The 13,821-nt window shown below is 46.1% G+C and overlaps 1 protein-coding gene across 1 annotated transcript in view; it reads right to left on the reverse strand.

Moving 5' to 3' along the window:
• The window catches only part of ZCCHC7 (zinc finger CCHC-type containing 7), a 184,635-nt gene that overhangs the window by 152,112 nt on the left and 18,702 nt on the right, over positions 1 to 13,821 (reverse strand). The window lies entirely within an intron of this gene.

The raw sequence follows: 13,821 nt of genomic DNA on the forward strand, positions 1-13,821 counted from the left end.
CTGCATAGAGTAAAACAATGTAGAAAATAAACATAACTGTGTTGATGTTGCATGAAAATATTTCTGCCAGTACGTAAATTATTGCTGAACAAACACCATAATACACAAACTTGTACTTGGGACCGTTGAAGGCAGTGTGTGAGAGATGATGGGTGCAGTGAGGGAAAGTTTAAAAAAGAGGCCATACTCGTGAGACTTTACAGTCTAAATCAAGCAGCATTCCCAACCTCGGTCCTCAAGGCACAATAATAGTGCAGGTTTCAGTGATATCCAGGCTACAGCACAGGTGTTTAAATCAAAATAGCTGAAGTATTAAGTCACCTGTGCTGAAGCATAGATATCACTAAAACCTGTACCATTAGCGTGCCCTGAGGACCATGGTTGGGAATGCTTGGTCTAAATCAGGCATGTCCAAACTATGGCCCTCCAGCTGTTGTGAAACTACAAGTACCATCATGCCTTGCCACAGTTTTTGTATTAGAGAATGCTAAATATATGGCAAGGCATACTGGGATGTGTAGTTTCACAACAGCTGGAGGGCCATAGTTTGGACATGCCTGGTCTAAAGGATGTTTTGATATCCAAATAAGTACTGTATTGAATGTACTGCAAATAATCCATGATGACAAAATTTGTCCATTAGCAAAGTATCTCAGCCTTCTTACAATTGATATCCACATTAAGATATAAAATAAGCACTGCACGTAATAAGGAATGGCGAACACAGAATCCTCTTTACAAGTTATTTCTTCCCTCTTTATTTTACATTATGCAAACAAGAAATGTAAAACGGTTACAATTTCTAATGCAGGTTGACTAAAGCCCTGTCCACATTGGGTGACCTGGCTATTGAGCTAAGCAACGTGCTTCAGCAATGCTAAGGGATCTAGGGAAAGCCATTGATGCAGAGCATACACACAGAGCGATCCATGCTTCTTTTCTTTTTTAAATAAAGTTTTAACTAGAAAACTCTGAGTCATTTGTACAATGTATACAATGTTGAGTACAATACATGATCAAATATTGTGTATATATCAAATGAAAAATGATGACAAATCATCAAAGAAAGGTATACATTAATAATACCAATGCATATGTGTAGGACACGTCTCTCGGAACTCAATAAGTATCAATTAGATCAGGGGATCAGTAGCTATTATTTGTGAAAGGTACCAGGATGTTGACGTAAGGTACCAGGATGATTGATTGCATTTAGCAATCAATTTTGTCAGGGAGGGTTGAGATATAACTTTCCCATAGTTCAAAAAAAGAAGCAGCCATGGTTTCATTGCTAAGGGGAGTTTCCCTCCAGTCCATCCGGAATAGGTGAAATGGCTTTTCTATAAACAGTAAAAAAGACCAGAGACCAGAGTGCATCCACGTCCCCATAGGAGCATTGCAAACAGTGTTGTATTTTGTATTGCTTATTTTTTCGTATATGTTTTCTTTTATGCATCCATTGTATTTTAATAAATCCTGTTGAAATCAATTGGATTTGTGTCCAAATAACATCTTTTCAGGTGTAGTGCGCCAAACTCTATATAAACTTTTTTGTCTAGCATAAACAGTAAAAAAGGCAGAGTCTCAGAGTGAGTCCATAGTTGTAGGATTGTTTTTTTTAGCAGCTGAGCTCAGGATTAATAAAACTTGACTATGACCACCTCTAGAAATTCTCTGGCCTTGAGGGAGCAGACCAAAAATAGCCCATTCTGGTGTAAAAGGTTTATCATTATCAAATTATCTATAGCGAATTTATAAATCTTAAGCCAAAAGGGCCTAACGTTTGGGCACAACCAAAGACAGTGGAATAAGTCAGCATTGTCCTCAAGACATCTAGGGCATGAGTGACCTTGAGACTAGCCCATAGTAAAACTACGGTGTGGGCTAATATAGGTTATATGATGAATATTTAGAAACAGCTCCCTATATGAGTTCACAGGAACTATACGCCATGAATTATAGAGATTTTTAAGTAATGTGTCTGTTGTAAAATCAGGGAAATTAGGTTTCCATTGGGGTAAACCTTAGTTCAGGGAGTTATAATCTATTATATTTCGTAAGAAGTTATAATGTCTTGAGATCGCTTTACACTCTGGGTTGGGATATGTTAAGACTACATCTAGAGTATTGTTCCACTCTTCCTCTGTAAATGTGCGGACAACCTGACTTATGTAATGTTGTGATTGGTAATAGGCAAAGGGAAATGGAATTATAAAATCTGATTTTTCACTTGCTTGGGTAAATGAAAGAAGATTTTTTTAAAGAAATTATCTGTGAATTGAGCAATAGAATTTATGCCTCTCGTTGACCACAAAAAAAATGGATTAGAAGCCTGACCTTGTTGGAATTCAGGATTTTGAAGAAAAGGGAGGAACCGAGACTTATGGATGTTCAACCCATTTTTGTGCCTCAATATCCATGCTCCCTTTCTTAACCTGAAATCACCCTGTGTGTATGCCTCTTAACGTACAGGAGTGATGTAGACATTAATGTACTGTACCAAGCTTTCTAATAGTCTAAACGTGAAATAGGCCAATGTAGGTTTTATAAAAGCCATTATAAAATGATGCAGGCAATTTTGGGAAGTTAACTGTTTGAGCATTGAGTCCTAATACACTATACTGTAGGTCAGAAAACACAACATTCTGTTGTACAAAGGTAAGTAGGTTATAGTACATTTAACTGTATATCGGTCATGCAATTCGGCAGTTATAGAGATGAGAATTAAATTGTACAGGCCCTGCTCTATATGAGCAAGAACAACCTGTGACATATGATCCACTGTCAAAATTCCTTAACATTCTGTTTGTGTCCCATCAATAAGATGACATAATGCAAATTAAAAACAGTAGCAGTAATAAATAATGTATATTTTAACAGTAATCTGAAATGGAAATCCAGTGTAAGGAGCCTACTGAGGGGATAAGAGCAGAGAAGAATGCACTTTCCCCCACCATGTTCCTGCTGAAAAGGGTGTGTGCACAGCACTGCCCTAGCCTCATGTATGACTAAAAATGGAGAATTGCCAGATAAAGGTCACAATTCTGACACCCTTTCTTAGCTAGAAGAAAGGCCAACTTCCAAGATATAGACTTAAGGTTTATTATTGAATAAATGGTCAATAGAAGATTTCCTAATATCCAAGTATAAAACTATCCTTGCCCAGTTTGGTGCAACGATTACAGAAATCCGTTCCTTTATTTATCTCCCTTAGAACAAACAAAAGCATTGGTTTAGGCAGATATTTGTAAGCCAGTTGAAATTTCCATGGAACTACCACTGCATCTATTAAGCATGCATTTTCTGAAAAAAAGACAGTCCATCATGCTGTTGAACCGAGAAGCCATCAAAATTGATCTCTGTGTGTCCCCATATTACAATCAACTGTTTAAAAACTTCCAGGTGCAGAGACCATTCCCCTAGAAGTATAGTATGGTGACTTAAAATGTCTGCATTCAAATTCTCTTGCTGGGAATTAAAAATGACTGATGCAATTCATTGAATAGTCAAGGAACTTCTTGTCCCACCATGGTGAATTATATATGCTTTTGTTTCAGTAGCACTGTCTGACTGGATTCTTATCGCTTTCCCTATAAAATGATCTTCCACCTTTTTTAATGAGTTCTGAACTGCTGTTAGTGCCAACTCATTGACGTAGTGTTCCCGCTAGGCTCCTTTCACGGGGCGCTGCTCCCTGCCCCCTTTACAGGCAGGCAAATTCCGCCCTGCCCGTTTTCGTCCGCCCTGCGCCCTGCATAGATAATAGCCGCATTGAGAATTTACTTTTCCTACCCGGCCGTGGCTGCAGGAAAAGTCTCCGCCCGCTGACATTGAGTGTGTGCGGCTGCTGAGCGCGGCAGCGTGTTGACACACCCCCCTACAGTCTCCGTAGCCTGCGCTGCATAGCCAGCGCTGAGGGCAGCAGCGTGTGGACACTCCCCCTGCACTCTCCATAGCCTACGCTGAATAGCCAGCGCTGTGCGGCGGCAGCGTGTGGACACTCCCCCCTGCAGTCTCCATAGCCAACGTGTGGACACTGCCCCTGCACTCTCCATAGCCAGCACTCTCCATAGCCAGCGCTCCATAGCTATGGCTAAAAGCACGCCTCCTCCCCCCTGCCATGCTGATATGCTGCTCACCTCCTCTTATGTGAGCGGCATATCAGCTCTTCCAGAATGCATCCCTCCTCCCCCCTGCTGTGCTGACACGCCGGTCACCAGGCTCTCTCAGGTGCCTGCCCACCTCGACTCCTCTCCCAGCCCATACTATCTGTGCCCATATGGAAGTCTCAGAACACGTGTCTACCAGCCCAGACAGTCTAAGTCCCCTCTGTGTAAATGCAGTTGGGGGGGAAATAATCTGGTAAGGTAGGAGGGCTGTAAGTAATTGGGGGCGCATATTATTTTGCTTGTTTTAGTTTTTTGGGGGGATAGTCCAGCGATATTACAGTGATTGGATTTTTTGATGGGGGGGGGGGGGGGCAACCCTATTACAGTGCATGCAATTTGTTATTTGGTGGGGAGGGACCAGCCCTATTACAATGCTTGAAATTTTGTAGCTCATTTATGGCACAATTTTGCTGATGTTTGAAGCTCCGGTGTCACAAGATGGTTGCATGTAGTACACAATGTAATGGGTGTGTGATGTACACTATAATAGGCATTGCGATGTAATTTTTTTGGCGTGCACTGTCCCTGTTGACCTTATTTTTTTTACAAATTGTTGAGCCCTGGCATAACGTGTAATTGGAATGATGCCATATGGTATAATATGAGTGTGTGACGTGCGATAGGCATTATGGTGTACTTTTTAATCTATCTATATATCGCGCATCATTTAAAATTAAAATGTGCCCTCATGATTGAAAAAAGAGGAATTTGGTACCTACCGGTAATTCCGTTTCTCTGAATCCGCAGGGGACACTGGCGTTCACGCTGGGGTAATAGAGGTGGATGGCTGGGAACTGGCACACTGTAACTTTAAACAGCTGGCTCCTCCCCTCTAGTACCCACAATCCCCAGTTAGGAAAATTGGAACGAGAGGAAGGACACCAGACTACTACTGACAAATAACCACATATTTACAACATATATGCATATATACAGACAACAACAACTGTACACACATGACAACAATGACCGGCAGGCGACCAGAGTAGGGAGGGAGGCCAGTGTCCCCTGCGGATTCAGAGAAACGGAATTACCGGTAGGTACCAAATTCCTCTTTTCTCTATCATCCAGCAGGGGACACTGGCGTTCACGCTGGGGAGGTTCCAAAGATTCCCCCTTGGGCGGGAGAACTCGGAGGAGCCTGCAAAACCAAACGACCAAAATCCGCCGCTGAAGAGGCGAACGTGTCGAATCTATAGAACCTAATGAAGGTGTGAGAGGACGACCAAGTAGCCGCTCTACATAACTGAGCTGAAGACGCGCCTCGTCGCGCCGCCCACGACGTGCCCACCGACCGGGTGGAGTGAGCTGTGATAGAGGAAGGCGGAACCCTACCCTCAGCCAAATAGGCCTGCCTAATAGTGAGCTTGATCCAGCGAGCTATGGTCTGCTTAGAGGCCGGCCAACCCCGTTTAAGGGCGTCGTACAGGACAAACAGGCCGTCTGACTTCCTCAAGGACGCAGTCCTGGACACATAAACTCGCAATGCTCGGACCACATCCAGGGAGACCGATTGTGGGTCAGAGTCCGTAAAGGCAGGGATGACAATCGGTTGATTCACGTGGAAAGAAGTAACCACTTTAGGCAGGAAGGAGGCCCTCGTACGAAGCTCCGCCCTGTCCGAATGAAAAACAAGAAAAGGCGCCCGGCAAGACAGAGCACCCAACTCCGAGACTCTCCTTGCCGAAGCCAGAGCCAACAGCGTAACTGTCTTCCATGTCAGGAATTTTAAATCTACCTGCTCCAAGGGCTCAAAAGTGTCGGACTGCAGGAAACGCAAAACCAAAGGCAGATCCCACGGCGGTGTAGGAGGAACGAAGGGGGGCTGGACTCTGGCCACCCCTTGCAAAAACGTCTTGATTTCTGGCACCGAAGCCAACTTCTTCTGAAACAGGATGGACAGTGAAGAAACCTGCACCTTCAGGGAAGCTAGACGAAGCCCTGAATCCAACCCCGACTGTAGAAATCGAAGTAGCCTAGGCAGATGAAAACTCCTGAACGGGTAACCCCGAGCAGAACACCAAGTGGAATATGCTCGCCATATCCGGTGATAATGTCTTGCGGAAACCGGCTTACGGGCCGCCAACATCGTGGGGATTACTGAGGCCGGTATCCCCTTCTTCCTTAAGATGTCTTCTTCAATAGCCACGCCGTTAAACGGAGTGGCTTCAGTGCCGGGTGCAGAAATGGTCCCTGCTGGAGGAGATCCGGCCTGTCCGGGAGTGTCCAAGGCTGGTCTATGAGCAGGGACTGAATCTCGGCGAACCAAGTGCGTCTGGGCCAGAATGGAGCAATCAACACGGCTCGGACCCCTTCCCTTCTTATCTTTTTGAGAATCCTTCCTAGAAGAGGAATCGGAGGAAATAGGTAGACGAAGTGGAAGGGCCACCGAACCTCCAGAGCGTCCACTGCCCAAGCTCCGGCGTCCCTTGTTCGTGAGACGTAACGGGGAAGCTGATGGTTCTGCCTGGAGGCCATGAGGTCTACCTGAGGCAGACCCCATCTCCTGACTAGCTCCTGAAACACATCGGGATGCAGAGACCATTCCCCCGGATGGAACTTCTGCCTGCTCAGAAAGTCGGCCTCCCAATTGTCGACTCCTGGCAGGTATACTGCCGACAGAATCACTTCGTGTCTCTCCGCCCAGTGTAGGATCCTTGCGGCTTCCTTCATGGCGCCCCTGCTCTTGGTGCCTCCTTGTCTGTTGAGGTACGCGACAGCCGTCGCGTTGTCCGACTGGACCTTGACAGTCTTCCCCCGAACCATGTCTGGAACAGCCAGTAGAGCATTGAGAATTGCCCTGAGCTCCAGGACGTTTATGGGCAGACTTGCTTCCCACTGACTCCAGAGACCCTGCAGGCGACGATCCAGAATGACCGCGCCCCAACCTGTGAGACTGGCGTCTGTTGTCAGAACTATCCAATCCCATATGGCGAACCGTCGGCCCTGAGTCAAATTCTGTCTGTGTAGCCACCACAGCAGTGACGACCTTGCTCGACTGGATAGCTGTACCCTCCGGTGGATGAACAGGTGAGAGCCTGACCATTGACGAAGCAAGTCCAACTGAAGGGTTCGAGAGTGGAGCCTCCCGAACTGAAGCGCCGGGAAAGCTGCCACCATCTTTCCTATCAGTCGAATGCAAAGCAGGATCTGAACTCTCTTGTGGAGTAGAATCTGACGCACCAACAACCGGATGGAGTTGATCTTGTCCTCTGGCAGGAATATTCTCTGTGCGCTGGTATCCAGCAACAGGCCCAGGAATTGCAGGCGCTGGGACGGTACCAGCGAGGACTTTGGATAATTCATTATCCACCCGTGCTGCGTCAGGAACAGAATCGTTCTGTGAGCATGCTCCTGCAGAATCGAAGGGGATGATGCTTTTATCAGGAGGTCGTCCAAGTACGGCACGATATTGATGCCCTGAAGCCTCAGACAAGCTAGCAGGACTGACAACAGTTTCGTAAAAACGCGAGGGGCTGAGGACAGCCCGAACGGAAGGGCGCGGAATTGGAAATGCTCCTGTCCAACAGCGAACCTGAGAAAAGATTGATGGTGAATCCATATAGGGACGTGGAGGTACGCATCCTTTATGTCTAAAGAAAGCAAGAACTCCTGGGGCTCCAGAGAAGCTATGACAGAATGTACCGACTCCATTTTGAACGGATGGTACTGGACGAACAAATTGAGTGCCTTGAGGTTTAAAATGGGTCTGGCGGATCCATCTGGCTTGGGCACCGTGAAAAGATTTGAGTAAAAACCTCTTTCCCTCTCCTCGAAAGGCACTGGCATGATCACTCTGGATTTCAAAAGCTTCTCCATAGCCCCTTGCAGCTGTACTCTCTTCTCCTGCTCGCGTGGCAGAGCAGTTGTGAAAAATCTTGAAGGTGGGGAACCCGCAAACTGAATCCTGTATCCGTCTGAAATCAGCAGACGGACCCAAGTATCCGACGTGGTGGCAAGCCACTGCTGACGAAACTCCAGAAGACGGGCCCCAACCTGGGAATCCCCCAGCATGGCTGGAGGATAGTCACGCTGCAGGCTTCTCCTGGGGCTTGGGCAGCTGGGCCCTGGCCGCAGGCTGTCCTCTTGTCTTTCCACGGGACCCACGAAAGGAAGAGGAAGAACCTCTTCCCCTGCCGCGAAAGGACTGCTGTGGGCGAAAGGAATTGAACGATGGCCCCGTGTACTGCCGTCTCGCCGGTGGAGGAGCAGATGGCAGAAAAGCCGACTTACCTCCCGTGGCCTGGGAGATCCACTTATCCAGCTCAGGGCCGAACAGCATGTCTCCAGTAAACGGTAAGGCTTCTACAGCCTTCTTCGACTCCATGTCCGCTTGCCAAGACCGCAACCACAAGGCTCTCCTGGCGGCGATAGAGTTAGCCGACACCCTGGTAGCAACCGTCGTGATATCCTTGGACGCGTCCGTAAGGAAATCAGCCGATTCTCGGATATGCTCTGCCAGAACCCTTAAATCCTGGCGGGGAACCCCCTCTTCCAGGCCCTGGATTAACTGTTCCGCCCATTTAGAAACAGCCTTACTTAGCCAGGCTGAAACCACTGCTGGACGCAGCTGCGTCCCAGACGCCACATAGATAGCCTTGAGTGTATTCTCCAGCTTCCTATCTGCAGGGTCCTTTAAGGTGGTAGCCCCCGGGACCGGCAGGGCAGTCTTCTTGGATAGGCGCGAGAATGAAGCATCCACAGGCGGAGGCGTCACCCACTGCGCAAGTGCAGACGGCTGAAAAGGATATAATGAAAGAAACTTCTTCGGAACCTGGAACCTTTTATCCGGGTTCAACCATGCGGAATTCAGCTGCTCCTGCTTTGGAAAAGGAAAGACAACCAGCTGTTTAGGACGTACCTCAAAGAGCTCTAAATCCTGGGACACAGGCTCAGGCTCCTCCGGGAAGTTAAGGACCCGCTTCACAGCAACTATCAGAGCCTCCACCCCAGCCGGGGCTGGTTCTGGATCCGTTGCCTGCGGAACCCCCTGGTCCTCATCCAAATCCGGGTCCAGGTCGTCAGCCAAATACCCCGGATCATCTCCCGACTCGTCAGAGTCCTGGCATTGTAACAACGGCCGTTTTGGACGCCTTTGCTGAATGGCAGGGGCAGACATCGAGGAAACAAACGAATCCATGGATCTAGTTAAAGAAGAGACCCACGCTGGCTGAGCCACCCTGGACTCCGCCAGTTCAGAGGACAATTGAGACATAGCGCCCACCAATGAGGAAGCCCATGCAGGGGGCGCGCTAGAAGACTCATGCTGAGGGCCAGCTATACCCCGGCATGCCTCACATTTAGTAGCCTTGCCCTCCGCAGATGTCTGAGAGAATTTTGCACCACAGGAGATGCAGCAAAAAGCCTTTTGAGAGGCTTTTGTGGAAGCCTTGCCAGTCATTTTGTAACAAATGAACCCACACACACACACACAGAGATAACACAGAGGAGGTGTAGGGGCAAAGGGACTGTGGGCACCAGAGGGAAGCACTGCCTCCTTGTAAGCAAACCACCCTCCCCCTTACTCAAAGCTATACAGCTATATCAAGGGGAACCAAGGGTTAACAGTCCCACTGCTGTGTGCACCTAAGGGAAAAAGGTGACAAGCAGAAACAGCGCTTTAGAATAAAGCTGTAAACAGCAGTATTCAGCACAGCATAAAGCATTACAGCCTACAGCATATTCCACTGCCCCAAAGCCCCCCTCACCCGCGGCATTGATTTTTAAAAATGGCGCCCACCGCATGCGGTACCGCGCCTGAGCTGCTTCTGGCAGCGCTATTCAGCGTGTCTCCCCACGGCCGCCTCCCGCCCAGAGAGGGTTAAAACCCCCAGCACTCGGCGGTAGCAGCGCTACAGGTCCACACGCGCGCACTGACTAAGCCCACACAGAACGCCCCGCTGAAGGGGTACTTACAATTAGGAGTCTTCACCGCCGGAACGCAGGACAGACAGGCAGGCAGGCAGTTCGTGTCTGACGGTCCCTTTGGAGGGGGACCGCAGGAACACAGGAGTCTGGCAGGTGTCTTTGACGAGACCCTGACAGAGCGCTGGACTAGCCAGCGGCGCCAAAGCTCCCTTGCAGGGAGAATAAAAGTATCTCAAAGCTGCAGCAGCAGAAACTTTGAGAAAAGGCTAGAAAAACAACACTAAAGGAGATGCTAGAACGGAGACAAACTCCTGCGTGGCCAGCTCCCAGTGCACAATTTTTCTAACTGGGGATTGTGGGTACTAGAGGGGAGGAGCCAGCTGTTTAAAGTTACAGTGTGCCAGTTCCCAGCCATCCACCTCTATTACCCCAGCGTGAACGCCAGTGTCCCCTGCTGGATGATAGAGAAATGTGCCCTCCCCGTGGTCAGCACCCTGCCCTGAAAAAATTCTAGAGTGAACACTATTGACGGGAAGCCTTGTTTCCTTCTTGGGCCATAGTCCCTGAAAATGATGGTTCACCATGACTGCCCTCATACTTTGAGACTGGCATCTGTAGTGATCACTATCCAGTACAGGTAGATCTTGTCTTTACCCTGATTTTTGTACAGAGTTTAGAAAAACTGTTGCCATTTCTGTACTGATTCTGGAGGGATAAATTTACTAAGATAGGAGTTCTATTGAAAATGGGATGTTGCCCATAGCAACCAATCAGATTCTACTTCTATTTACTTAGCACCTTCTAGAAGATAAGTGATACAATCTGATTGGTTGCTATGAACACCATTCATCTAAAATAGAACTCACATCTTAGTAAATTTGCTCCTGAGACTCAAAAACCATTTGCCAACTGGGAGTCACCCTGGACATTTCACAATTAATAACCTTGCTAGTGCCCTTAAAAATCTGTGTGAAGCGCAACTTCTCAGTCTGCTTTGAACAGTAAATAATCTTAATTGGGAATCATCTTTGTTCCCTTAATAGACCCATCATGACTGCCATGACCTTTGCAAATACATGAGAAGCTGTTGTTAGACCAAAAGCCAAGGCCCAGAGCTGGAAATGCCTTTTTCTGATGGCAAATCCTATTAGACGGATGGCTCTCACAAATAGGTATACAAAAAAGGCACTATGTTTTTACATTAAAAAATGTCATTTATCTCCATTTCGCTTATAACAGACCGCATTTATTTTTTGGAAAATTTGTTGTAAAGAATATTCTCAGTGTTGGACTTATGATACTGACAACATCATTTCTATTATGATGTTTATTACCTACTTATATTCAATCAGATGTCTCTCTCAAAAGGTCAACCCACTTTTTCATAGTCATTGCTAGGTCTAAAGGTGGCCATACACACGCAGATTTATCTGCAGATCTGTCTGGTTGGAACAAGAACATGGTTATGGATGAGAGCAAATGACAGTTGACCATTTGCTTGGAAATGCTGGAAAACTGACAAACTGTCACTCATCCATAACCATGTTTTTGTTCCAACCAGCCAGATCTGAAGATAAATCTTACTAGTGTATGGGCACCTTAAGAGTTGTACTTGCAGTCACATAAATTGACTTTTGCCCACCGTTACATTTACGGTCTGAATGGTATTTAAGCCCTTCCTATTCTGGATGGAGTGTACTAGAAAAAGAAAGAAACTGTGCTTTGAGGAAAGAACATGAATATGTCACACAGCGTGCTGGAGTTAATATTTTATGTAACAATAATTTTTAAAATACATTATACATACAGAAATAAAAAAAAATGTATAAAAATAAATGATATGAAGTTAAAAATGGACAATCAAAATTGATTGTGCAATTTAAAAACAATATCTCATCGCTTATTAGCTGGGATAGGCACCCCTGAAACTTCCTCTTAATTGTGATCCTGTTCCATATATGTGGACTATGTACACCAAAGTGTCTGGACAGTTATTTTTGAACCACTCACGATTCCGGGGAAAGTCCTGCGCTGAATTGCAGATGAAGATAGTAGCCCTCTGGAGTGGTGGCGGTGGCTTAATGTCCTGTTGGTGGGCCAAAAGCTGTTGCTGGCGATGGGTACCAAAGTCCTGGTTCAGGAATCCAAGTTTGTAATCCACAGGTTGGAGGATTGGTGATGGGGGGTTTGTGCCTGTAGAGGGGTGTCCGTGGCTGACGTGTTTCGCTGGGGGACTCCCAGCTTTTTCCCCACGGGTGATTGACAACCCCTTTTTTGCAGCTTCTGCTTTAGATGAAAGAGGAGCCCAAGGGTAGTGCCCGTATAGCTGTCCTAGGGACAGTGTACCCCTCTTTTTTCTATTCTGGATGGAGCATCCAGAATAGGAAGAGCTGCAGAACTGCTACAGGAACAACAAACATGCAATTAAGACACCTACTCTTGGTGACTTTCCCTTTGTGCAATATTATTATCTGGGATAGGGTAAATTAGAGGAAAAAAACAAACAAAGAATAGTAGCGCTAACGACCAATCGTATTTTTAACCCTTAATCCAGCTGCTAACTTTAGTGGGATCACCAATCCTTACAACAGAAAACAACAAAAAAGCAAAAGAAAGCGCTTGGAATCAGGAAATATAAAGCCAATCTCCATTGAAATTAATTAATTAAGAACATACAAAAACAATAATAATGACAGAAATAAAATTTAATGATAAATTGTAGAGGTACCGGCCGATACCAGACATAAACAGTTACAATAAATATAAGCAATAAAAAATGTATATGGAGTCAGGATTAACCTAAATAATAATTAAAAATATAATAAAATGACCATGTATTGCAGAGGGGGATCAACGTCCTCTTTGGATGTAAGATTTAATAAATCCACTTTCTCCAGCCTCAAGCCAAAAGTAGGTTATGCAGTCCAATAGTGTGGAAGAAAGGCATACAGGGTCAATCCAATGCTAGTGTTTTTGATTAGACACTATGATACATGTACCACACTCCCATTTAGGATCAGCTTACAGTTTGGTGGTAGGGTTGTGAACTGACGCGTTTCCCCGCTTACGTGTCTCAGCGGCTTTTTCAAAGATCAAGTGTAAATTAGAGGAAGCCTGCGTGGCATCTGAATTTTATTTCTGGGATTGACCCAAGGCTCTATTATTAATAAGTGCAAAGAGGAAGGGAAAATAACAGATATTTTTTAATTCCAAAAATAAATCATAAGAAACATTTTTCTGATAATCCTCCTATCACGTAGTTTAAGGACCTGCCAGACTGATGTAACCATATCATCTATACCCTGAACACCATAACTATCATCCTTAATTGAAACGGTATATTCTAGATTAAAATCCTCATTACAACCTTTTCCTTCTAAAGGCAATATTAGATTCAGAAAAACCAGACACATTCTGAACACAATCACTTATTCGACTTGACCGATAAAGGCAATAATTCTATTGATAAACCTAAAGCCATGCTTTCCATAGACTTGGCACAGGATGGAACCTCTATGGCACCAACTGTCCCAGGTCCTTCTGCTCCTGATGAAGACGTGTCAACACGTCGAAACGCATTGAGCCCCACCATCTACCTGGCTCCAATCGAGAGCCCCACTCTCACTTTGCTCCAGCCTAACATCTCGGTGAACTTTCATTCCGGACCAGCCTCCTCCACACTTGTGCTTCCACAGATCTTCACCTCCACCTGCAGTGACCGTGGGCAGCGTTTTCCAAACCTTCTCACCCACCATCCTGCCCAAACTCTCGGAGGTCAATTGGA

This window comes from Crinia signifera, chromosome 1 (genome assembly GCF_055691185.1).
Source record: "Crinia signifera chromosome 1, ASM5569118v1, whole genome shotgun sequence".
Taxonomy (NCBI): Eukaryota; Metazoa; Chordata; class Amphibia; order Anura; family Myobatrachidae; genus Crinia; species Crinia signifera.